At 37.1% G+C, this 27,307-nt stretch overlaps 1 protein-coding gene and 1 long non-coding RNA gene across 5 annotated transcripts in view; one reads left to right on the top strand and one right to left on the bottom strand.

Moving 5' to 3' along the window:
- The window catches only part of RFX7 (regulatory factor X7), a 148,555-nt gene that overhangs the window by 67,919 nt on the left and 53,329 nt on the right, over window positions 1–27,307 (top strand). The gene's annotated exons all lie outside the window — the stretch shown is intronic.
- LOC129527181 (uncharacterized) lies at window positions 15,395–21,131 on the bottom strand. The gene is made up of 4 exons (XR_008672168.2): window positions 21,066–21,131; window positions 17,814–17,912; window positions 16,857–17,034; window positions 15,395–15,496 (listed from the first exon to the last, which is right to left on the bottom strand). It is a non-coding gene; the product is annotated as an uncharacterized lncRNA (long non-coding RNA).

Genomic DNA, 27,307 nt, shown 5'->3' with positions numbered 1-27,307 from the left:
TTAAGAGTTCAGAAGTGTTTACATTTTAGTCTAAGTTTTAGAATATATGTAAATTTTTACTCAGTAATTAAAAAATACTGTGTTAGGTCCTGGACATACAGTGATGAACAAGATACTAAGATCTCTCCTCTCATGATCCTTTTATTTTATTGGGTGAGGTAGACATTAAACAAGTGACTAAATAATTAAGCATTACAATTCAGATAACGATAAATGATACTCCACAATTTTTAAAAGGGAAAGGGAGGCAAGCGATGGTGGGTAGGGTAACCTTAGATAGGGTGGCCAGGAAAAGCTTCTCTGAGAATCTTCTATGAGGAGATGACATTTGAGTGCCGACCTGAGTAATAAGAAGCCAGCCTTGAGTCATGATCTCCTGGTGACACACACGAGGTAGAAGGAACAGTAGGTACAAAAAATCTGAAGCTGGGAATGAGTTTGCAGTATTTGAAGAATACAGGATCCCAGTGTGCTGGAACTTACGGAAGGAAGTAGAGAATGATAGAAAAGTTCAAGCAGGAAGTAGTTCATGTATTACATATTTAGTCATGGCAAGTAGTATCCTAAGTGCATGAAAGCTGATTAGAGGATTTTATGCAGAGAATAGTGCAGTCTGTTGTTGTTTTTTTAATACCCTGGCTGTTGTTGGAACAGTGGATTGTAGGGGGATATGAGTAAAAGCAGGAAAATTAGGCTATTGCAGAAGTCCAGTAGATAATTCAAGGCTCTTGCTCAGATGATGGCAACGGAAGATTTTTTTTTTTTAAGTAGATGGATTTAAGGCATTTTTGGATATAAAACTAGTAGGTCTTGCTTTCTGATAGATTCAATGTGGAGGGGAAACAGAGGAATCAAGGATGATTCCTTTCAGTCTAAAGCAGTTCTTCTAGTATTTATTATACCACAGGTTTGTGTGTAATGAATTTTCTCAGTCTGTGTTTATCTATGAATGTCTTTATTTTGCGTTCTGCTTTAAAAGATGGTTTTGCTGGAAATAGAATGTCTGGTTTACAGTTTTGTTTGCTTGTTTTTTCTTTCATTGTTTTGAATATGTTAATCCATTACGTTTTGGACATCAGCCATTAATTATATTAATGTCTTCCTGTACATAAGTTTTCTTTTGTTGGTATTAAGATTTATCCTAGATTGATTCTGTCACTCATTCACTTCTGTCTCTCTGACTTTTAACAGTTTGACTATGTATATAGTGGATCACTGTATGTTTGTCCTACTTGGGCTTTGTTGAGCTCACATAGATTAGTTAGGTTTGGGATGTTTTCAGCCATTATCTTTCCAAATACTTTTTCAGTCCCTTGATTCTCTCCTCCCCTTCTAAAATGCCCATTTAACGTATGTTGAAATGATTGATGTTATTATTCTCTTCTCTCTGAAGCTCTATTTACTTTTTTCTCTGATTATCTTTATCTGTGCTCTAGTTTCTCTATTAAGATTTCCTGTTGTCTGACTCTTTGTCATTGTGTTTTTCTTTGCATGTTTAAACACAGGCTGCCTCATCCTAGCAACACTACTATTTTAACCATGTGGGATAGGTCATGGTAGCAGCCATAAGCAAGAATAATAGACTCTCATAGTTACTACTACCTAAAGTTCAGTAGTCACTAATGACTAAACACTTCCCAATATGTTGTTTGCCTGTAGTTAGTTTCCAGAGCCTAGTTTCTGGCCATTTTGTGTCATTTTATAGTTGTTTGTAGGGAGGATTGGCCAGCCTCTTTACTTCCTTTTCCAGATATCTCAATCTTCTCATAAAGATTTTATTAGGTTTTCTTCTAGAAGTTTTATAGTTGTAGTGTTTTTCTTTTAGATGTTTGAACCATTTTGTGTTAAATTTGTGTTTGCTTTAAGTTGAACTCCAAGGTTTATTTTTTACAATATGGATGGATATCCAGTTGTCCAATACCATTTATTGAAAAGTCTGCCCCTCCCCAGTCACCTTCTATATCAAAAATCTTTATATGTGGGTCTTTTTCTAGACTCTTATTTTCCATTGATTGCTGTGTCTGCCTTTATGACATCACTACACTGTCTTGTTTACTGTGCTTTATAGAAAGTCTTGATATCAGATAATATAAATGGTTCATATATTTTTTGGCATTTCCATACAAATTTCAGAGTTACTTTGTCAATTTTTATTTTTAAAAAAAGTTCTACTTGGATTTTTATTGGGATTACATCAAATTTATAGATCAATTTGGACACAATTGATGTCTTATTAACAAATTTTAATTCATGAGCTTGGTGTATCTCCATTTCAGTTGGTTCTTCTATAATATCTTTCAGCGTGTTTTGTTATTTTCTGTGTATAGGTTTTGTACACATTTTATTAAAACTAAAAGTTTTTAGATGCTACTGAGTATGGCATTTAAAAATTTTTGTTATCCATTGTTTTATTGCTAATAGTTATAGTGATCTTGTAACCTGCAAACTTGCTACATTCACCTATTAAATCTAGTAGCTTTTATGTAGTCTTTAGGATTTTCTACCCACTCAATCATATTATCTACGAATAAAAAGAATTTTAATTTCTTGTTAATTTATATGCCAATTTCTTTTTCTCACCTTATTGTACTGCTTGGACCTCTGGGAGATAGGCTAATAGAAATGTGAGAGTGAATTTCCTTGCCTTGTTCCGGATCTTAAGGGAAAAACAGTGATTCATTCACTATACAATATGAAGTTAACATTAGCTTATTCATGGATGCTCTTCATCAGGTTAAACATGTTACTTTCTGTTTCTATTTTGCTAAGAGTTTTTTTTTTAAATCATAGTTACTTGCTGATTTTTTTTTTTTTCTTAGACGGAGTCTGGCTCCGTCAACCAGGCTTTAGTGCAGTGGCGCAATCTCGGCTCACTGCAACTTCCGTCTCCCAGGTTCAAGCGATTCTCCTTCCTCAGCCTCCCGAGTAGCTGGGACTACAGGCATGCACCGCCGTGTCCAACTAATTTTTGTATTTTTAGTAGAGACAGGATTTCACCATGTTGGCCAGGATGGTCTCGATCTCTTGACCTCATGGTCCGCCTACCTTCGCCTCCCAAAGTGCTTTGAGATGGGATTACAGGTGTGAGCAACCGTGCCCAGCCACATGCTGATTTTTATCCAACAATTTTTCTGTACTTACTAATAGTTTGTTTCTCTATTATCACTTTTCTTATTCTTTTCCACTGAACTATCTAATCTGCTATAAATCCCATCTAATAAATTTTCTCTTCTAGATCTTATATTTTTTTCAGTTCTAGAAATTCAACTTTTTGGTTTTTTTTGAGGCAGAGTTTCACTTTTGTTGCCCAGGCTGGAGTGCAGTGGCACAATCTCAGCTCACTGCAACCTCCGCCTCTTGAATTCAAGTGATTCTCCTGCCTCAGCCTCCCAAGTAGCTGGGATTATAGGCGCTCGCCACCATACCCGGCTTATTTTTGTATTTTTAGTAGAGACGGGGTTTCACCCTGTTGGCCAGACTGGTCTCGGACTCGTGACCTCAGGTGATCCAGCCACCTCAGCCTCCCAAAGTGCTGGGATTACAGGTGTGAGCCTTCGCTCCTGGCCTGAAATTCCACTTTTTTATAGAAGTTTTTATATCCTCCATTTTGTTTCTGTCTTAAATACCTGTCCTAAATTCCTTGACTGCTAATTGTAGTATCTCTATCATTTGTTTATCATTTTCTCTATCATCTTATCATTTTGTTTCTGTCTTAAATACCTGTCTTAAATTCCTTGATTGCTAATTGTATTATCTCTATCATTTTTGTGGTCCCTTTTTTTTTGAGACGGAGTTTCACTCTTGTTGCCCAGGCTGCAATGCATTTCAGAACCATAGCTCACTGCAACCTCTGCTGCCTGGGTTCAAGCGATTCTCCTGCCTCAACCTCCGGAGTAGCCTCCAGAGTAGCTGGGATTACAGGTATCTGCCACTACACCCAGCTAATTTTTTGTAGTTTTAGTAGAGACAGGGTTTCACCATGTTGGCCAGGCTGGTCTCGAACTCCTGACCTCATCTGATCCACATGCCGTGGCTTCCCAAACTGTTGGGATTACAGGCATAAGCCACTGTGTCCGGCCTGTGGTCCATTTTATTTACTGATTTTCGTTGCAATTACAGGTCATAATTTTCTGCTTCTTTGCATATGTAATACTTTTTAATTTAGTGCTGAACACTGATTTTTATGGTTTTTGAGCATTTGAGTTTTCTTCTCTTCCTTTGAAGTGTATTGAAGTTTGTTCTTCTCTTCCTTTAAAGTGTATTGAAGTTTGTTTCAGCAGAACTGGAACATGTGTCAGCCACTTGTAGATCCCTGGTAGCTTTTTGCCCAGCCTTTTGGAGTTTTTATCTACATATATAGAGTTTAGTTTTCAGCTATAGATTCCAAATTCCAAATCTACGTAGGGATTTGTGTAAATTTTGAAGCTGTTTCTTTATTTTTCTTCCATATGATTCTTTGCCACCTCGAACACTAACCTCCTTCTCTTTAGCTCTGCAGTACTGCCTTGCTTTGCTTAAGTTGCTTCTTTCTGCACAACAGTCAAGTTGTCTTGAGATAGAATCGTCTCATTTGTTTTTTTCTTTTTCAGGTCTAACAGTTTATGCTTTTTGTTGTCCAATTTCTGAAAACACTTGTTTCTGATATTTTGTTCATGTTTTGAGATGGTGGTGCTGGGAGAGTTGCTGCAGTATCAGGTACTCCACTGCGGCCACATGCAGAAGTCTATTAACAGCTATTTTAAGGATTCAATAAAATATATAGGCCCCTTCACACCCTCTGTTTCTTTAGTGATTTATTTTCCACTATTCTCCACTAAACCTGTTTCCGACTTCTTTAGCTCAAGCTACTAAACTCACCTCTTCTTTTCTTGCTGCCGGTAAATGATCTTGCCTTCTACTTCTCTGAGAAAATAGGAAGTTGCCTTGTGGTATTCCACCAAATTAATATATTTCTTGTCCCTAACTTAATACTTGCTCAATTCTATACCTGTTCTTGTCTTCTTTCCCTTATCTCTCAACAGAAGAGTTGTCCTTCTGCCTGTCTGAATGCTGATCTCTCTCTGCCTACCCTCTAGGTCTCATCCATTTCTATCTCAGAATTCACGTTATGATTCATTCTCTTTCTCCTACTTCTTTATTTTCTTATTTTTTACTAGCCTATTCTCATGAGTAGTTAAATGCTTAATTTTACCCCCATATTTAAAAAAGAAATCCTTCCTGAAACCCACAACCTTTCCTCTAGCTACCACTGTATCTTCTTCCTTTTGAAAGAAGAAAGTCAAAGTTTAGTCAAAGTGTTGATTGAATTAGTCTCATGCCTCACCTTCCATTCAGTTTTGAACCCCAGTAACAAAAATCTTTAATACCACTCCTCTGAAACTTTTATAAAGGATACCATGACCCCTCACTGCTGAATATAATAGGTAATATCAGTTCCAAATGACAGCCTTTTTTCAGTTCACTCTGTTGACCATTTCCATACACACACTACCCCCTCGTCCCCCCAGTTTGGTACATTCTCATTTTTAAAATTCGTTAAGATGTCACACTATCCTGGTTTTCCTGTTACATTTTAGGCCCGTTCCTTCTCACACCCTTCAAGGGTATCTGTTGCTTTGCATTTTGTCTATATTTGTCCAAAATAATCTCATCTACTTTGATGGTTTCAATTAGTCTCATTATACCAATGACTCCTAATTATATGTCCCCATCCTAAGCTCTAGGCCCGTATAATCCAACTCTTTATCAGCTGATCAGTTTTACCTGGATGTCACATAGGTACTTCAAACTCAACTTTTCCAGAGCCAAACTCGTATCATACCCACACTTCTATAACTATCTGTATTAGTCTCCTATTGCTGCTATAACAAATTAACATACGTTTAGAGGCTGCATAAAATAACACAAATTGATTATTTTAGAGTTCTGTGTGCCAGCAGTCTGACATGGGTTTCACGGGGATAAAACTAAGTTGTTAGCAGTGCCATGGGTTTTTCGTTTTGTTTTGTTTTGTTTTTTTTCTGGAGACCCTAGGGAAGAATATGTTTCCTTGACTTTTTTAGCTTCCAGTAGCTGCATCTTCAAAGCCATTAATGGCTGCTTGAGCCTTTTTACATTGCATCATTCTGACAGGGCTCTTTTTTGTAGTCAAATCTCTTTCAGCCTCGCTCTTATCAGGATACCTCAGTATACATTGATCCTACTCAGGGAAGCCAAGATAATCTCCCCATCTTAAGATCCTTGATTTGGTCCCATGCCATGCAAATTTCCAGGGGTTCAAAGATTAAGACATGAACATTTCTGGGGTCATTATCCTATCATACTATCTTAGTGAATGGTACTCACTCATGTAACCTAAAAACCTAGAGGTCAGTCTTGACTCTTCCTCAACCTGCTTTACAACTAGTCAGGCACCAGATCGTATCAGTTCTGACTCCTTGGTTGCTCTATTTTTGTGTATTCCTACTGCTACTGCATTAATCCAGATCATAATTATTTGAGACACTGCAACTCTTTTTCTGCTTCTAGTCTTTCCACATTCGTTCTCCACACTATCATCATAGTCGTCTTTATAAAGTTCTGTTTATTTCACACCTTTGCTTAAAACCTTTCATTGGCTCCCCATTGTTCTGCCTTATGGTGTGGAAGATTCTTCATACTCAGACCTTACCTTTTTTGTCCAACCTCATCTTTCTCCACTCTCCCCACAGCCTATCAGCAAGCTGTGGAATAGAAGACAATATTTACTCCCTCAATCTGTAAGAGCATTATCCATGGAACTTTCTGTGGTGGTAGAAATGTTTTATATCATATATGCACTATTCAATATGGTAATCAGTAGCCATGTGTGGCTACCGAATACTTGAAATGTGGTTAGTGTGACTGAGGAATTGAACTTTTAATTTTGTTTAATTTTAATGAATTTGAAGTTAAATAGCCACATGTGGCTAGTGGTAATGATTTGGACAACAGAGATCTCGAACAGTGCTTCTCAACCAGAGGCAATATTTGCCCTCCACGCCCCTAGGGGACATTTGACAATATATGGAGACATTTTGGGTTTTCACACTTGGTGAGTTCTACTGGTATCAGATGGGAAGAGGCCAAGGATGCTGTTTCAGCATCCTCCAAAACAGGATGTCCCCCGCCCCCATAACAGACTTAGCCCAAAAGGTCAGAGTGCTGAGGTTAAGAAACTCTATTCTAGACTGTTCCTTCTTTGTTCGTAATACGTACTTATAGTTTAGGATTCGTCTTAGATATCAACCCCTCTGGAAAGTGTTCTATGATTTCTCAGGTCTGAATTTTATATTTTCTGTTCCATTATATCCTGTACTTACCCTTATTTGTGTGATACAGTAACCTTTATGGTAGTTATAATTGGCATTTTTATTTGGTCTTGGCTTCTTGAGTATAGGAACATATGCATTGGAATATACCCAGAGGCACATGAACGTGATCAATATTTGTTGAATGTATGAATGAATATAAACTAATGAATCAATCATTAAACATATTGCGGTTTAAAATAGAAGTGTTGCCACCTTAAATTTATACCTTTTAGAGATCATACACTTATAAAATATTTGGAAATATTTTTGGGAGTTACTCCTGGTTTGCCAATAAGTAAAGATAACTCGTTCCTTTAGAAGGGAAGAACTTTTTTTTTTCTGTTTCTGCCATTCTTCCCTTTGCTCCCGCTCTACTCAGTTTAGTATGCCCCTTCCTTCCATACTCACCTGTTAAAAGATAACCAATCCACCCCACTCTCATCCCCAGAGTGCTCGTGGGGAACTAAAACTTTATTGCATAAATGCAGGAAGGATTTAAGCAGGTGAAGTGGGACAAATAGACTAGAAACTAAAAAAAAAAAAAAAAAAAAAAAGAACTGACTAGCATTATAGCAGAGTGGCTCAGAGCAGAGGCTATAGAATGAAACAGAACTGAGTTTGAATTCTTGTCCTGCCATTCTTTTCTGAATTCCCATAATTCTAACCTAACTTAGGTGGGTATAAAGAAGGATAATAGTACCTATTTACTGAGTTGTCATATATATTAAATGAGATAATTAGTGTAAATAAAGTGCATAGCACATAAGCACACATGGCAGTTTTAGTTGAAGGTGTTATATGTGTAAATTCATAATGTGGATCAAATTGACTTAATTTCCATAAATATATGTTTCTAAGTCTAAACATTAGTCAAGGATTGCATTTTATGTTCATCATCACAGAACTTACTGTTTAAAAATAAATGCTCACCATATGGAATTACTGAGGGCAGAGTATTGAAGTTCTTAAACATAGCAGGTGGAAGATGGAGAAAGTTTGGAATCACCTGGCTAAAGCCATCCAAGAAACTGGAAGGTGCTTACTGTAGAACACCTCATGCTCCCTCCCTCTCCAGGCCTTTGTAGGTGCTATTCACTTTACCAGCAGTGCTCTTCTTGAGTTTCTTCACTTGCCTAAGTTCTACTCCTTTTGTTGCACTAGCTCAGAAGTTACCATTTTCGGAAATCTTTATCTACTAGGACTATGCATTTATCTGCAGATAATAGAAAATCCTAACTATAGAATGAAACAACTGGTGGCTTAAAGTAGTAAGAATTTGTGTCACCAAATAAGGAGTCCAAAGTTAGGCATTCAAGAGTATTGCAATAACTGCAATGCCACCAGAGTCCTAGTCTCTTTTTTATTTGCTATGTTATCTTTTGTTGTGTCACATCACTGATGGCCTGCTGTATCACTATGCCTTTAGTCCAAAGACTAAGGCAGGAAAAAGGGAAGAAGGGCAAACGGGCTTTCTTCTAGGGAAGCCATCTTTTTATTCAGGACACCTCCTTATATTCAGGAAAACCACTTTAGGAACTTCAACCTCCAGAGTAATGTCACATGGCTACCCCTACCTGCAAGTGGAACTAGGACATCTTTTGTTTTCTAGTCTAAACCAGAGGAAGAAAAAGAATGTGGTGGTTAGCAACATATCTGTCATGAGACAACCTATTAGTCATGCTGTCCAGTGTTAAGGGCCCCAACTTCCTTGTACTCTGTGTATATCCCTATCAAAGCTATTACCATGTACTATGCTATCGCCAGCTTAATTTGTTTTCTTCTCCAGAAATAAGTTTTGGAAGTAAGGGCTGGGACTTATGTCTCTATATCCCTAGTACTTTAACACTGTCTTTTCATGGAAGACACTCAGTAAATATTTACCGGATCGTTATTTACAAACAGTGATTATCAAAAAGTAAGTAAATATGCACATAATATCCCCTAAACAAAGTTTCTTTGTTTTTTATTGTTATTGTTAGTATTTATTAATTACTATGAGGCAGACATAATTTTTTATCATTCACATGTTTTATCATTCAGTCCTCATAATTTGCCTGTGAGGTTAATGTGTCATCATTGTCATTTTACAGATGAAGAAACAGACTTAGACAAGTTTAAGTAATTTACCTAAGGTTTTAAAACTTACTTATTGGTAGAGTTAGACATTTAATTCAGATAATCTGACTTCAGATCCCAGACTTTTAAAAAACTATGCTATATCATTCTTTACAGATTTTCTGAAGTATGAGCTTATAATCAAGAAAATGTTCCTTAATTTTCCAAGTAGAAAGTAATCTGAAATGAAAAATTAAAAACTGGACTCATCTTACTGAATTTTGGTAACCAATAATTGTAAACAGTCTGTTTTTATAAGCAGGTTGTCTGAATGCCATTTTAAAAACTTACAGTGTGCTCACTAAAGTGAAATAGCTAGAATAATGTTAGATATTTAAGTTGATTCCAATTATGAAGACAATATGAAATCTACTAGAAGTAAAAAATATAAAGTATCTTTTCTAGTTTTAAAGCTATGAAAAATTTTATCTGTTTATCGGTAAAGACAAATGAAAATATTTGTAGTAGCATAAATATGAATAGATTTTTTTGTTAATGTTCTAGTGCTTTTGCAGTGAAAATGTAATTTTTAACAATAACCAGCATATCTTAAACTAAATTTCTTATCTGAGTTGTAACACTTTTAGATGTATAATGTCCTAATACACTTGTAAATCTGATCCAGTTACATTTTTCATAATTAGTTTACTAGTGAGGGTAACATTTTACCCTTGATATATCCAACACCAGAGCATTATTAGCTAAACCCAGCTGAGTGTAAAAGTTTCTCAGTCTATATTACCGAGTCCCCTTATTTTACTTCAGTTACGTTGGTCTACCGGAGAGGTATAGTAGGGACTAAAATGTAAGAGAAATAACTTTTTTTTTCCTTGAGACATCATCTCACTCTGTCACCCAGTCTGGAGTGCAGTGCCATGATCATAGCTCACTGCAGCCTCAAATTCCTGAGCTCAACTCAAGTGATCCTTCTGCCTTAGCCTCCTGAGAAGCTGGGACTATAGGTGCACACCACCAAACCCGGCAAAAAAAATTTTGTTTTTTTGTATGGATGAGGTTTCATTATGTTGCCAAGGCTGGTCTTGAATCAACTCCTGGCCTCAAGTGATCCTCCTGCCTCAGCCTCCCATGAGAAAGAATTCTTAACATGTGGTGTACAAAAGGCCTAGTCTGCTGAGAGTCAACCAAAGGAGGATGGGAAATAGTAGTCCAGTGTTTCCCAAAATATGCTCCTTGGAATAGTAATTCCATAAAATAGGAATATGTTATGCAGAAGGTTCCATAACCAGGCATGGTAGCTGTCGCCCCAGCTACTCAGGCTGGGAGGATTACTTGAGCTCAGGAGTTCCAGACTGCAGGAGCTACAATTGTGCCGCCACAGTACAGTCTGGGTGACAGAGCAAGACCCCATCTCTTTAAACCAAAAAAAAAAGTTCCATAGTCAAGTATGTTTATGAAATCAATTAAAAGATGTCTTAAATGCTGTATCAGCTGCTACATGTCATCAACCTTATTTGTGCAGTATGTTCCAAAATTTTTTCGCTCTGAATTCCTCTTCACCCTTTTCCTCATACAACTTCTCATGAAACTGGTGTTATGAAACACAATATTTATGAAATAGTAAGGTCTATAGGGCAAGTTTCTAGCATAGAAAGAGAAATTACTTTTTACATATTATTCATAAGTAACAGGATGTTGAGAACTTCCTGTTTATATTACTGCCTTCAGGTGTGTATACCAACAGGAAGCAATCTCCCAACTAATTCTAATGTTTGGGTCCCCTAAATTGACTAGTTTTGCTTTGGAGTTATTAGAAAAAATAAAGGTTAAGAGGGCTGTATATTTTGGTTCCCTTTAGCAAGGCTAATGTAAAATTAAATAACATTTAGCTTGCCAGGAATTCAGCTGAAAACAAGAGAGAAGTATTTCTATCTCATGGATTCAGTAATTCAACGCAATTCTAGTAAGATTTTAGAAGAGTAGACAACCTAGGCTGGTTGCCGTGGCTCATGCCTGTAATCCCAACACTTTCCGAGGCAGGAGAATCCCTTGAGCCCAGGAATTTGAGACTAGCCTGAGCAATATAGGGAGATCCAACTCTACAAAAAATAAAAAATCAGCTGGGCATGATGGCATGAACATGTATTCTCAGCTGCTTGGGAGGCTGAGGTGGGAATATCTCTTGAGCCCAGGAGGTCAAAGGCTGCAGTGAGCCATGAACGTGCCACTGCACTCCAGCCTGGGTGACAGAATGAGACCCTGTCTCAAAAAAAAAAAAAAAAAAAAGTAGACAACCTTTGCTTACTTTTTCCCTATCACCTGGCTGCAGAGATCAAAGGCTTAAAACCAGGGATAAAAGAGGCTGAGTATTTTAAGTTCATTTAAGTCTGTATTATATACCTTCCAGGAAGAGTGTACCGTCTTATTTTCTAGGCTTTCTAACCAGCCAGTGTTCTAAGAAAGCATTTTTATGTTTTGCCAGCTATTTCTATGTTTAAAAAATGCAGGTAGCCTATATTTTTGGTAACTTAGCATACCCTAGTAAAGCATCTGCTTTACAGGGCATGCTATGCTCAGCACCTAGAAGGCCAAGTAAACTCACCTGGTCAAAAATGGAACGTGTCTAATGAGTTCCTTCTCATTGGTACGTATATGGCTTTCTGAGTTAAGTCAGCTCTACTAGGGTAGGGTTTATTCATGAGAACTGACCAAAGGAGGATTTTCTAGGACTGTCATTAGGAGAGAAAATTTGAAAAATGATGTGGGGTTACCAGAATACCTGTTGCTTCTGGAGGATTAAGGGTATTGTCACTTCCTGAAACTAGGTAACAGATGCCATCATTTAGATAATTGTGCAGAGTCAGGTTCCTTCCAGGGGAGAAGTCTTAGTGATGTCCTCTTGCAGGGGAATATAGTAAAAAACTTGTAGTTGGTATATTTTAAGTTTTAAACACTGATTATGTAATCCTTTAAAACAGGGGTCCCCCAGGTATGGTTCATGGCCTGTTAGGAACCGGGCCACACAGCAGTAAGTGAGCAGCAGGCGAGCAAGCATTACTGCCTGAGCTCCGCCTCCTGTCAGATCAGCAGCGGCATTAGATTCTTATAGGAGCACAAACCCTATTGTGACCTGAGCATGTGAGGGATCTAGGTTATACGTGCCTTATGAAAATCTAACTAATGCCTAATGGTCTAAGTGGAACAGTTACGTCCCAAAACCATCCCCATAATCCCCACCCCATCCATGGAAAAATTGTCTTCTGTGAAACTGGTCCCTGGTACTAAAAAGGTTGGGGACCATTGCTTTAAAAGACTTTTTCTCTCTACCTTCCAACTCTACTGGCACAGTGTTTGTACTCCTGAGGCAAATGATCAAAATTAACAGTTTCTCTAAAAACTGTCCTACTTTAGTGAACAGCAAAGCCTATCATGAGATAAACCTTAAGAACCAACTTTCTGGGCACACATGAGTTGTCCATTACAAAAATCTAAAACCTAAAAAAGAAAAAAAAATCACGGCAGAGGTACTAACTACCCCATGTGAAAAATCCAATTTTAGCATAGTTAAAATCAGGCAAAGGAAGGCAGTGCAAGCAGTCTGTTGGTAGGAAGTCTGTTCATGTATCATGGTTATCTGTGTGGAATTTCAGTAGTACCTGAGTTCTCACCAGGATCCTATCTGGGACACTGCAATAGAGATTATTTCCCTGGGTATAACCTTCCTAGTCTCATCTCCATCTTGGCTTAATGGAATCTTATTGGTATGGCTTGCTCCGTATCTAAGTACTGTATGTTTCACAGATCTTGGATATTAAAACATATGATTGCTCAGATATAGTCTAGATGGTAATAACAAACAGGTGTGGTCCAGCAAATCAAGCATCTAGTGCTTATGGCCCTGGAAGGAATCAGCTACTGACCCTGTAGATGGACCAGAAGGGCTAAACTTGAGACCCACAGCTAGATCTCTTCCACAAAATTGTTTTGTTTGGCCCACACTGATGTTCTAAAATTTTTGGATTGGTTGCCATATTTTAGAAAGAGGAAAGTTCACAGAAAAACTTAGGTATTTGTTTTCTCTTTTCTCTTGAAAACAGGACACTGAACCCTTGTTTGTGCATGACAGCAGTTGAACCTAAGTAGTGGTTATTCCTTTTAAACATGACATGCACTCTTTAATCCTCTTAGTCCCCACCATGCTTTTACCTCGTCAGATTTTTCTTACCTATGTTCTACTGTACTCATGTGCATTACGTGCCTGGCGTTTGAGTTTGTGGCTTTTGTGTTAGATTATTTGGGGGCAAGGTTATTATAAGAGCTATTCTTTACAGGGTTGGGGACCCATAATGGTACATATGAGGATAGATAACGGGAAGAAAGCCTCTGTTTTTGTTTCTTAGTAATATAGAGTCTTTACTGTCAGTTCCTGCTTTAGCTGCCATTACAACAGCCAGCCAATAGAAAGCAAAAATAGTATATAACAAAGAATAATGATAACTGTTTTGAGTCTCTGCTATAGATCAGCCACTGTGTAAAACATGTTGCCTTCTCACTTTCCTGTGAGACTATCCTTGATTACTCTATTTTAAATTGTGGTTTAACATACCCTCCCAACACTTTTTCTTCATAGTGTTTATCATCATCATGTAACATATGTTTTACTTTTAAATTTTATTGTCTGTCTTCCTGTTACTAAAATATAAGATAGTGCCTAGAGCATAGTAGGCACTTGATGCTAGATGAATATATAAATGAATAATGTTGTTTAATTTTTAAACTTTCCAAGTCTGTCCCATGGTTTAGTGTTTTGAATCAGAAGCCAGTCCTCTTCATTTACTTACTGCTAAAGTGTTCCTGAGAAACAGACCTACTATTAGAATGGGGCCTTCTAAGAGGTGACACACTCCCAGCAATAAATTTGAGTAGTTCACTCCAGTAGTAATTCTTAACAATTACCTTCCTGCCCTCCAGAGATATATGCTGCATCTGTGAGGGGTTATGGATGTGTGGAGTATGCAATTCCAAAAAATTATCTTCTTCCCTTTACAAGAGAAAGCATGCTTTCTCACCTCAAATCCTTGCTTTAATGAATACTAAATGGTGACCAAGGTCAACTCACCGACCCAGACTTGATTGAAACTAAAATTTTGTTTGCAGTATCTAATTAAAATATATCAAATAAATAAATAACAAAAATTCACCTGTTACTGCTCGAAAAAGGCTCATGGGTAGAAGATCGCATTTATTTTGTGATATGGCACTGGAGTTACTGTTAGTAAGATTTATCTCAGAATCTTATTTTTTCTTTCTATTCACTTAGTGGAGAAGAAATAGGCACTTTTCAAAATGAAGAGCATGTCTGTGCAGAATTTACTTGAATGAGAAAATTTGGCAGTGGGGCCAGATTTAAATAGCTTGTTTGGTTTTGTTTAGTATCACAAAAAGAAATAATTTATATAAGGCCATGCCATTTAAAGGATTGTGAACCTTTTACTCTTTCCTTTTTTTACATTAAACACTTGAGTTATTGTATCCTCCTTTAGTATGTGAGAAAAACATGGTTATTAATGTTTTTGTTTTTCTCTCCTGTTAGGGACTCGAGTGGACTAAATTGCCACTGAGCCCCAAAAAAAATAAGTTCTGGTAACTTTTGTGTTTCGTGATTATAAACAATGCTCTAACCATTGTCAGCTAGCTTTCAAATTTATTACATTGTCTCAAAAATATGATGGCAATTTCTCATCATTACGTGAAAGAAATGCAATTTTCATTAATATGTTTATATTCAAAGAATGACACAATACACAAAAGTGTGCTCTGATGGAAACAAATGAATTCTTACAGTATTCTAATTTTTCTATCTTTGCACTTTAAGTCATTTCAAACTTGCAGAAAAGTAAACTCTAGGGGAGAAAAGAAGGAAAAGTTACTAGGAACAGAGAAAACAGAGACTAAAGAATTGACTTTTCCTCTCAATGGCCTACCTGTTTGTTAAGGCTGTAACTTTGTAATCTTGAAGAATCCAGTAGAAATCCAGTTTTTGGAAAGCATCGTGGCAGCTGGACTGTCAAGTACCATCATTTTTTTACATGCTGAAAAAAGTTAAAAACACAGTGACTAGAAAGATCTAAACCTTATCCTTCTTGCTGATACCACCACCCATCCCCACCTGCTAGTAGAACTGTGTGATCTTTTCAAATAGCACACAGAAACATTGATAATAACCTTGCCTTCTCCTGAGTGATTCAGAGTGAATTTAGGGGAATGTTACATGATGATCCTATGATGGTCAGTTTTTGTAGAACTTAACAATGGGAAGACGTGTTCTTAAGATGGCTCTCATTTGAATTCTATTTCAAGGGGACTGAAATCTTTTGGCTTTGGTACCCTTTGGCTATTTGAACCATAGTTCCTACTATATGAGTGTTTTAGCAGTATGCCCTTGTCTAAGCATTTCATTTGGTTCTTACTTTGGCACTATGTAGCCAAAGATACTATGATACTATGGTACTTTCTACCGTGTTATTCATTATCTCAGTTTCAGAGATTCAGCTTCCTTTTTTACTATTAAGTTCTAAAAAATTCATTGTAGTTGTGTTTCTTTCCTGGATTTATCTTTTGATTTATCATCAATTTATGAACTCAGTTTCTTTAAAGTATTAAACAGGCAAATATAAATAGCTAAGAAAACCAAAATATATTTTAGAGCACATTCATAAAAATTACCAATGAATGTCCCTACTTTTTTCTTTTATAATGTAATGTAATCATTTCTTAGTTTTATGTGCAGAAACTTCTCAATATTAAGCACAGAATCTACTTAGTAATATCTTACATGTCTATCTTAGAGTAAGAATTTGTCAGTGCTAATGTTGCAGCCCCTTGGGGCTTCTTAATATTGGAATTTCTCCAGGCTTGATTATAGTTGAGGGAAGTTCAAAGGGAATTTTTTTATTGTTTAGCTTGTATTTAGGTGGCAGTAAATTCTCTAGGTCATCCAGCAGGATTAGGAAGAGAAGCATTGTGAGAAACAAGTATTGGGTTTTGCTGAAATTTGCTTGTCAGCATTGCATCACTTTTCCTTAACTGTTCTCTAAGTACTGATGTCTTTCAAAGTGACTCGGATCATACTCCTTATCTTTGAGCAGAATATTTTGAACAGAAAATTAAGCCATTTTCATTTATATACCTAATTCAGTAGGTTTATAAATAAAAGGGCAAATCCTCACAATAATACAGTACAGTAAAAATTGCTCTCCCCATTTGATTTATATTTTCTAGAACTGAGAAGAGAAAAACAATTTCCTCTTACATTGTTTATAGTAGGTAGCCCTTAAAAGAAAATCACTTATCCCTGCCACCCCCAGTGGTCCTAATAACAAGTTAGGAAACTGAAAATTGCTGAAAATTAAGAATTCTAAGCAACAAGCATGGAAAATAGAGTCCTCATACCTGACCTTTTTCTCTATCTTCCTTACTCAATCCTGTGGAAGAACTGCTGGGGCCTGAGAGAATATAATATCAGGTATGTTGATTGTTTCCATAAATTTAAAGAGGCAACAGAATAAGCTTTATATTTTCTCCCTTTTGATCCTTATACTTTCTCCTTTTTGATCCTTCTGTTAGTGATCTGGTGAAGAAGAGTCCTTTTAGAAACTGCTCCTGAATCAGTGTCGCTTGAGGGGGGAAAAATTAGTATTTCTTTTTGGAGTTTTGTTTTTGAAGCTTAAAAAAATCAAGGGCAGACAAATTCAAGCATAATTATTAGTGTATTTATGTTCCCTCCATATATGGTAACTCAACTGAAGAAACAGTTAAACTTGATTATTTAGGTTTCTGGAATTTAAGCTGACTATTCCAAATACAAAGTTAAAACTTAAAAAAAAAAGAAAAAACTTTTTACTGATACCAATCTGAAAAGAAAAGTTTCATGGACTAATTATGGACATGATACCCTGATTGATCCTCTTCCACCAGAACTCATTTATTGTCAACCTGGCCAGTACTTTGGAAGGTGTTTGTAAGTCTCAAACAAACATTTCTGCTAATTCTGGAAATAATGATCCTCAGATATAATTTCACCATCAAGGATTTGCAAGAAAGCTCCTCAGTGAAGTACTAATTGTTATGCTCTTTATAAGCATCAGCCCTTCCCCAGTTTTTTAACCTTGCTTAAAAAAACAAAACCAAACAGAATAAAATGAGAGGGAAGATTGTCATTACAGGAAACAAATCACTACAGATTTCAAACAAGGGAAATCACTTTTCATTAACATTTGTGAAGTTGTGGCTTAAACCTGATGCTTCACTTTTTCACAGTGGTCCCTAAAAACAGGAGCAGATCTCTCCATTTAGACTACTTTTAAATTGAATATTCTGCCAATAAATAATGAAAACATAGTTCCTTACCATCTGCTTAAAGGTCTTTAAGTTCTGGTAGTAAGACATTTAAAACTCTGGTTCTCTGCAGTCCATCTGGTATGTATTGACAGTTCAGAAACAGATGTCCTGAGCAAACAGGAACACCAAAAAATTAGTATTTGCAATATAGAATATTGTTTCAGGTATTTCTTTATGACAGAAGAGAAATGAAAAGTTACCCATTTTGTTCCCAGCCGAACCTGGGAAAAGTTATTTCTGAACTATTCTGCTTAGATTGATTATTTCTTTCTCTCTAGTAGCACAGCTGTTGTCAGAAATATTTACTAACTTCAATTATATTGTCGATAGCTTAGGAAAAAATAGTATCTGCCCTTTTCTGCACTCACCCTAAGGGAAGCCAGTACTTGTGTAACATAATCTTCAATGATGAGTGACCAAGTCTGATGGTCACCTATAAAATCTGGAGGACTCTTGCTCTTGTGGTATTCCAACCAAGTTAGTGGAGATTACCAGGCTAAATACGTCCTGAATTTCTTAAAGATGCCTTACCTACTCCTAAGTTCGTTGAAGCCTTATTCACAGTACCTAAGATACAGAAGCGACCTACGTGTCCATCGTCAGATGAATGAATAAAGAAAATGTAATTATACATACACAATGAAGTAGTATTCAGCCTTAAAAGGGGGGAACTTCTGTTATTTACAACAACATGGACTAACCTAGAAGGCATTATACTAAGTGAAATAAGCCAGGCACAGAAAGACAAATAATGCATGATCTCACTTATATATGGAATCGTGAAAGGTTGAACTCATATACGTAGAGAGTAAAATGATGCTTACCAGAGACTGGGAGGTGGCAGGGAGGGATATGGGAAGGGGAGATGTTGATCAAAGGGTACACAGTTTTCGTTAGATAGGAAGAATAAGCTGTAGTGCCCTATTGCACAGAATGGTGTCTATTATAACAATAACGTGTTGTATATTTCAGAATTGTGAAAAGAGTTGTTTTTTGGGTTTTGGGGGTGGGTTGTTTTGTTTTGTTGAGACAGGGTCTTGCTCTGTTGCCCAGGCTGTAGTGGCACAATCCTGGCTCACTGCAGCTTTGACCTCTGTGGGCTCAAGCAATTGTACCACTTTAGCCTCCCAAGTAGCTGAGACTACAGGTATGCACCACCACACCAGCTAATTTTTGTATTTTTTGTAAAGATGGGATTTTGCCATATTGCCCAGGGTATGAGAGTAGATTTTAAATGTTTTAGCTACATAAAAAAATATGTGAGGCTGCAGTGATTTGTGATTGTACCACTGCCCTCCAGCCTGGGTGACAGAGTGAGACCCTATCTCTTTAAAAAAATTTTTTTTTCTACTTTAATGTTTTAAATGCCTTACTTTGCCACATCAAATTTTCTATACTTGTTGATAGAATTTGAATTATAAACTCTCCTGCCAAAGATCTGATTTTAAGCAATAACATTTTTAAAATAATAACATTAACGTAACAATACCTATCATAAGTTTTATATCACAAAAATTATGAGCATTTTGTCGCTGTGTTTTATATTTTGAAATTGATACTCAGCTTTAAAAACTTGCCTAATATTACAAAGCTAATGAGTGGCAAATCTGGAACTCAGATCTGGGTCTTCTAATTCTATATCCTATACCTTACCCACTATAGCTTACTGCTTGATATAGACATCAATTTCAAGTAACAGCTGCTTCATTCATCTATTTTATATATATGTCATATCCTTATTATAGGTCTTATGTAATATGGGTTATTCTTTATTATTAATTTGTCAGTAGGAGACTTGCTTATTAACCTCAGATTTATAAAAGCTTCATCAAAGCTACTTTTATTACTCTGCTAATCAGTTACTGGGTGATATTCTTATATGAGAAGTCTCTATGACGTAAGTTCTAGAAGAGTCAGTGAATCATACATTTTGCTGTATGACCATCTTAAGGATAAATTGTTAGGCCGGGCAAAGTGGCTCACGCCTGTAATCCCAGAAATTTGGGAGGCCGAGGCGAGCAGATCATTGAGGTCAGGAGTCCAAGACCAGCCCGACCAACATGGTGAAACCCCATCTCTACTAAAAATACAAAAATTAACTGGGTGTGGTGGCACGCGACTATAATCCCAGCTACTCAGGAGGCTGAGGCAGGAGAATGCTTGAACCTGGGAGGTGGAAGTTGCAGTGAGCCAAGATTGTGCCACTGCACTCCAGCCTGGGCAAGAGAGCAAGACTCCGTCTCAAAAAAAAAAAATTGTTAGGTTTTTTTCCTAAATTAAATACCAACTCAGAGAAAGACGTTTTCATATGCTAAACATAAAAGTGGCATTCTTTTTCATCTGTAATAAAGAATCCCATGATATAGATGTAGCACAAAAAATCAGTAGAGAAAGTGTGAAATACTCAGTAAGTGATACTGGGACAATTTTTAGTTAGGTCCCTACTTTATATCTTACAGAAAAATAAATTCCAGAGGAATTAAAGGCCCACACATGAAAAACAAAATTTTTAAACTTTAAACAGAAAATATAGGATACTATCTTTATGACACTGAAATAGGGGAAAATTTCAAAAACAAAAGACCAAAAGCTCAGATTATGAATGAAAAGATTGATAGATTTGACTGCCTGGAAATGACAAACTTCGATATCACAAGACTTCAAAAACAAAATGAATAGACAGGCTACAACTAGGAGAAGATATTAGCAGCACTTTCTACCACTAGAGGATTAGTATCCAGACTGCCTGATAAATATCCGCATATTTAGATGAGTAAAAGAAATGAATGGGCAGTTCCTTGAACATTGTGGTTCTCCAAGTGTAATCCTCTGACCAGCATTAGCAGCATCTCCTAGGTGCTTGTTAGAAGTCCAGATTTTCAGGTCCCCACTTGAGACCTACTGAATCAGAAACTCTGGAAGTGGAGTCATGCACTCTTTGTTTTAACAAGCTCACTAAGTGAATCTGGTGCATATTAAAATTTTAGAGCTACTCTGTTAAACTCAAATGATAAATAATATGAAAAGATTCAGTTTCATCATCAATCAGAGAAGTATAAAACAATTAGGTACTTTTTCATACCCATAAGATTAGCTAAACTTTAAAACTTAAGTTTTAACAAGAATCTGGAGAAATAAATTGTAGTATTGCTATTAGGAACATAAATTGGTATACGTTTTAGAGAGCAATTTCAAAATATCCAATAAGGTTGACTATATACATTCTTTGTTACCAGATACTTGTACTTTGAAGTTACATACCTTAGGAAAAAACTCTCACACAAGGCCACAAGAGTCACAAATAAAGGATTTCCATTACAGCACCATCTGAAATAGTGAAACTTTGTTATAACATATTGTCTGTCAGTAGAGACATGAACAAACTGTGGTTTTGTTTCATAGAATACTATTTCTATATGCTGTTAAATAGATTAAGTCCAAGATCAGAAGCAAACATGCCAAAAGGTTAGCATCTTGTAAATGTGGACATTGATGCATGCATGTGCACATTCTCTACTGTGTTTGAAATACTTTGTAGTTTTAATTTTTAAAAATTAAATGAGATATTAAAATATTGAAAGAGTTTCCATTTGGCTGTGTCTTATCTTTCAGGATTCTGCCTCAAAGGTGGATTTAGTTTGGACAAACCAGGATCATTATAGTTAAGGGTCGTAACCAGACACTGGAAAACATTTTTTAAAACAATCAGTAAATGCAGATTAATTGAAGATAAGCTGCATACTTTCCTGAGTAAATGCTACGTATGGCCCAAAGTAGAGGAACAGATTGGCATATTGTAGGATCATGTGTAGTAAACTTATTAGAGCTGACTTTTTAACCAGTTTTTGGATTTTTTTAAAAGTAAAAGTTAACTGGAAGAGAGCATGAAGGCTGTATATTCTAAACTGATGCTTATAAACCATTTTTTGCCCATACCCCATTCTGATAAATATAATTATATTCTTGGTTAATATCATTTGAAATTCAAAATAAGTTAAATACTAATCTAAAAAATGAATGAATGAAAGCCTTTTTTATTATGGGGAGGAGACTTTTTCTTGTTTCCACATTTTTTTTAATATACTTTTTAAGTTCTGGGTTACATGTGCAGAACGTGCAGTTTTGTTACATGGGTATGCATGTGCCCTAGTGCTTTGCTGTACCTATCAACCCGTCACCTACGTTAGGTATTTCTCCTAATGTTATCCCTCCCCTAGCCCCACACCCCCCGACAGGCCCCAGTGTGTGATGTTCCCCTCCCTGTGTCCATGTGTTCTCATTGTTCAACTCCCACTTATGAGCGAGAACACACAGTATTTGGTTTTCTGATCTTGTGATAGTTTGCTGAGAATGACGGTTTCCAGCTTCATCCATGTCCCTGCAAAGGACATGAACTCATCCTTTTTTATGGCTGCATAGTATTCCGTGGTGTATATGTGCCACATTTTCTTAATCCAGTCTATCATTGATAGACATTTGGGTTGGTTCCAAGTCTTTGCTATTGTGAATAGTGCCGCAATAAATATACGTGTGCATGTGCCTTTATTGTAGAATGATTTATGGGTATATGCCCAGTAATATTGCTGGGTCAAATGGTATTTCCAGTTCTTGAGGAATCCCCATACTGTCTTCCGCAATGGTTGAACTAATTTACATTCCCACCAACACTGTAAAAGCGTTCTTATTTTTCCACAACCTCTCCAGAATCTGTTGTTTCCTGACTTTTTAATGATCGCCATTCTAACTGCCGTGAGATGGTATCTTACTGTGGTTTTCATTTTCATTTCTCTAGTGACCAGTGATGATGAGCATTTTTCCTATGTCTCTTGGCTGCATAAATGTCTTCTTTCGAGAAGTGTCTGTTCATACCCTTTGCCCATTTTTTGATGGGGTTGTTTTTTTTCTTGCAAATTTGTTTAAGTTCTTTGTTTCTGGATATTAGTCCTTTGTCAGATGGATAGATTGCAAAAATTTTCTCCCATTCTGTAGGTTGCCTGTTCACTCTGATGATAGTTTCTTTTGCTGTGCAGAAGCTCTTTAGTTTTAATTAGATCTCACTTGTCAATTCTGGCTTTTGTTGCCATTGCTTTTGGTGTTTTAGACATGAAGTCTTTGCCCATGCCTATGTCCTGAATACTATTGCCCAGGTTTTCTTCTAGGATTTTTATGGTCCTAGGTCTTATGTTTAAGTCTTTGATCCATCTTGAGTTGATTTTTGTAAAAGGTGTAAGGAAGGGGTTCAGTTTCAGTTTTCTGCATATGACTAGCCAGTTTTCCTAGCACCATTTATTAAATAGGGAATCTTTTCCCCATTGCTTTTGTGTGTCAGGTGTGTCAAAGATCAGATGGTTGTAGCTGTGTAGTGTTATTTCTGAGGCCTCTGTTCTGTTCCTTTGGTCTATATATTTGTTTTGGCACCAGTACCATGCTGTTTTGGTTACTGTAGCCTTGTAGTATAGTTTGAAGTCAGGTAGCATGATGCCTCCAGCTTTGTTTTTCTTGCCCAGGATTGTCTTGGCTATGCACGCTCTTTTTTGGTTCCATGTGTAGTTTAAAGTAGTTTTTTCCAATTCTGTGAAGAAAGTCAATGGTAGCTTGATGGGGATAGCACTGAATCTATAAATTACTTTGGGCAGTATGACCATTTTCATGATACTGATTCTTCCTATCCATGAGCATGGAATATTTTTCCTTTTGTTTGTGTCTTCTCTTATTTCCTTGAGGAGTAGTTTGTAGTTCTCCTTGAAGAAATCCTTCACGTCCGTTGTAAGTTGTATTCCTAGGTATTTTATTCTCTTAGTAGCGATTATGAATGGGAGTTCACTCATGATTTGGCTGTTATTGGTGTATACAAATGCTTGTGATTTTTGCACACTGATTTTGTATCTTGAGACTTTGCTGAAGTTGCTTATCAGATTAAGGAGATTTTGAGCTGAGATGATGGGGTTTTCTAAATATACAATCATGTCATCTGCAAACAGAGACAATTTGACTTGTTCTCTTCCTATTTGAATACGCTTTATGCTTTGTCTTTCCTGATTGCCCTGGCCAGAACTTCCAATATTATGTTGAATAGGAGTGGTGAGAGAGGGCATCCTTGTCTTGTGCCAGTTTTCAAAGGGAATGCTTCCAGTTTTTGCCTATTCAGTATGATACTGGCTGTGGGTTTGTCATAAATAGCTCTTATTATTTTGAGATAAGTTCCATCAATACCTAGTTTATTGAGAGGTTTTAGCATGAAGGGGTGAATTTTATCGAAGGCCTTTTCTGCATCTATTGAGATAATCATGTGGTTGTTGTCATTGGTTCTTTTTATGTGGATTGGGTTTATGTGGATGGGATTATGTTTATTGATTTATGTGGATGGATTACGTTTGTTGTTTATGTGGATTGGATTTATGTGAATGGATTACGTATATTGATTTGTGTATGGTGAACAAGCCTTGCATCCCAGGGTTGAAGCAAACTTGATCTTGGTGGATAAGCTTTTTGATGTGCTGCTGGATTCGGTTTGCCTGTATTTTATTGAGGGTTTTCACATCGATGTTCATCAGGGATATTGGCCTGAAATTTTCTTTTTTCGTTGTGTCTCTGCCAGGTTTTGGTATCAGGATGATGCTGGCCTCATAAAATGAGTTAGGGAGGAGTCCCTCTTTTTCTGTTGTTTGGAATAATTTCAGATGGAATGGTACCAGCTCCTCTTTGTACCTCTGGTAGAATTCGGCTGTGAATCCGTCTGGTCCTGGACTTTTTTTGGTTGGTAGGTTATTAATTACTGCCTCAATTTCAGAGCTTGTTATTGGTCTATTCAGGGATTCGACTTCTTTGTGGCTTAGACTTGGGAGGCTGTATATGTCCACGAGTTTATCCATTTCTTCTAGATTTTCCAGTTTATTTGCATAGAGGTGTTTATAGTATTCTCTGATGGTAGTTTCTATTTCTGTGGGGTCAGTGGTGATATCCCCTATATCATTTTTTTATTGCGTCTATTTGACTCTTCTCTCATTTCTTCTTTATTAGTCTGGCTAGTGGTCTATTTTGTTGATTTTTTTTTTCAAAAAACCAGCTCCTGGATTCATTGATTTTTTTTTTTTGAAGGGTTTTTTGTGTCTCCATCTCCTTCAGTTCTGCTCTGATCTTAGTTATTTCATGTCTTCTGCTAGTTTTTGAATTTGTTTGCCCTTGCTTCTCTAGTTGTTTTAATTTTGATGTTAGGGTGTCAATTTTAGATCTTTCCTGCTTTCTCTTGTGGGCATTTAGTGCTATAAATTTCCCTCTAAACACTGCTTTAAATGTGTCCCAGAGATTCTGGTATGTTGTGTCTCATTCTCATTGGTTTCAAAGAACATCTTTATTTCTGCCTTCATTTCGTTATTTATCCAGTAGTCATTCAGGAGCAGTTTGTTCAATTTCCATGTATTTGTACGGATTGGGGTAAGTTTCTTAACCCTGAGTTCTACTTTGATTGCACTGTGGTCTGGGAGACTGTATGTTATGATTTCCCTTCTTTTGCATTTGCTGAGGAGTGTTTTACTTCCAATTATGTGGTCAGTTTTAGCATAAGTGTGATAAAGTGCTGAGAAGAATGTATACTCTGTTGATTTGGGGTGGAGAGTTCTGTAGATGTCTATTAGGTCCACTTGGTCCAGAGCCTAGTTCAAGTCCTGAATATCCTTGTTAATTTTCTATCTCATTTATCTAATATTGACAGTGGGGTGTTAAAGTCTCCTACTATTATTGTGTGGGAGTCTAAGTCTCTTTATAGGTCTCTAAGAACTTGCTTTATGAATCTGGGTGCTCCTGTATTGGCTGCATATATATTTAGGATAGTTAGCTCTTCTTGCTGCATTGTTCCCTTTACCATTATGTAATGCCCTTCTTTGTCTCTTTTGATCTTTGTTGGTTTAAAGTCTGTTTTATCAGAGACCAGGATTGCAACCCCTACTTTTTTTTGCTTTCCATTTGCTTGGTAGATCTTCCTCCATCCCTTTATTTGAGCCTATGTGTGTCTTTGCACATGAGATAGGTCTCCTGAATACAGCACACTGATGGGTCTTGACTCTTTATCTAATTTGCCAGTCTGTGTCTTTTAATTGGGGCATTTAGCTTATTTACATTTAAGGTTAATATTGTTATGTGTGAATTTGATCCTGTCGTTATGATGCTCTCTGGTTGTTTTGCCCGTTAGTTAATGCAGTTTCTTCATAGTGTCGATGTTCTTTACAATTTGGTATGTTTTTGCAGTGGCTGGTACCGGTTATTCCTTTCCATGTTTAGTGCTTCTTTCAGGACCTCTTGTAAGGCAGGTCTGGCGGTGACAGAATCCCTCAGCATTTGCTTGTCTGTAAAGGATTTTATTTCTCCTTCACTTATGAAGCTTAGTTTGGCTGAATATGAAATTCTGGGTTGAAAATTCTTTTCTTTAAGAATGTTGAATATTGGCTCCCACTCTCTTCTGGCTTGTAGGGTTTCTGCCGAGAGAGCTGCTGTTAGTCTGATGGGCTTCCCTTTGTGGGTAACCTGACCTTTCTGTGTGGCTGCCCTTACCATTTTTTATTTCATTTCAACCTTGGTGAATCTGACGATTATGTGTCTTGGGGTTGCTCTTCTCGATGAGTATCTTTGTGGTGTTCTCTGTATTTCCTAAATTTGAATGTTGGCCTGTCTTGCTCGGTTGGAGAAGTTCTGGATAATATCCTGAAGAGTGTTTTCCAACTTAGTTCCATTCTCCCTGTCACTTTCAGGTATACCAATCAAATGTAGATTTGGTCTTTTCACATAGTCCCATATTTCTTGGAGGCTTCACTCGTACCTTTTTTTTCCCCCTCTAATCTTGTCTTCTCGCTTTATTTCATTAAGTTGATCTTCAGCTGATATCCTTTCTTCCGGTTGATCGATTTGACTATTAATACTTGTGTATGCTACACGAAGTTCTCGTGCTGTGTTTTTCAGCTCCATCAGGTCATTTATGTTCTTCTCTACCTTGGTTATTCTAGTTAGCAATTCGACTAACCTTTTTTCAAGGTTATTAGCTTCCTTGCATTGGGTTAGAACCTGCTGCTTTAGCTCAAAGTTGTTCGTTATTACCCACCTTCTGAAGCCTACTTTTGTCAGTTCTTCAAACTCATTCTGCATCCAATTTTGTTCCCTTGCTGGCGAGGGGTTGTGATCCTTTGGAGGAGGAAAGGCGTTCTGGTTTTTGGAATTGTTAGCCGTTTTGCACTGGTTTTCCCCCATCTTTGTGGATTTATCTACCTTTTGTCTTTGATGTTGGTGACCTTCCAGTGGGGTCTTTGAGTGGATGTGTTAATTCCCGACCCTGTTTGTCTGGGTATCACCAGCGGAGGCTGCAGAGCAGCAATGATTGCTGTCTGTTGTTTCCTCTGGAAGCTGCGACCCAGCGGAGCACCTGCCAGATGCCAGCCAGAGCTCTCCTGTATGAGGTGTCTGTCGGCCCCATCTGGGAGGTGTCTCCTAGTCAGTATACACAGGGGTCAGGGACC

This window comes from Gorilla gorilla, chromosome 16 (genome assembly GCF_029281585.2).
Source record: "Gorilla gorilla gorilla isolate KB3781 chromosome 16, NHGRI_mGorGor1-v2.1_pri, whole genome shotgun sequence".
NCBI classification, from domain to species: Eukaryota; Metazoa; Chordata; class Mammalia; order Primates; family Hominidae; genus Gorilla; species Gorilla gorilla.
The sequence above is the reverse complement of the archived record's forward strand: the minus strand, read 5'-3'. Positions and strand labels throughout refer to the sequence as shown.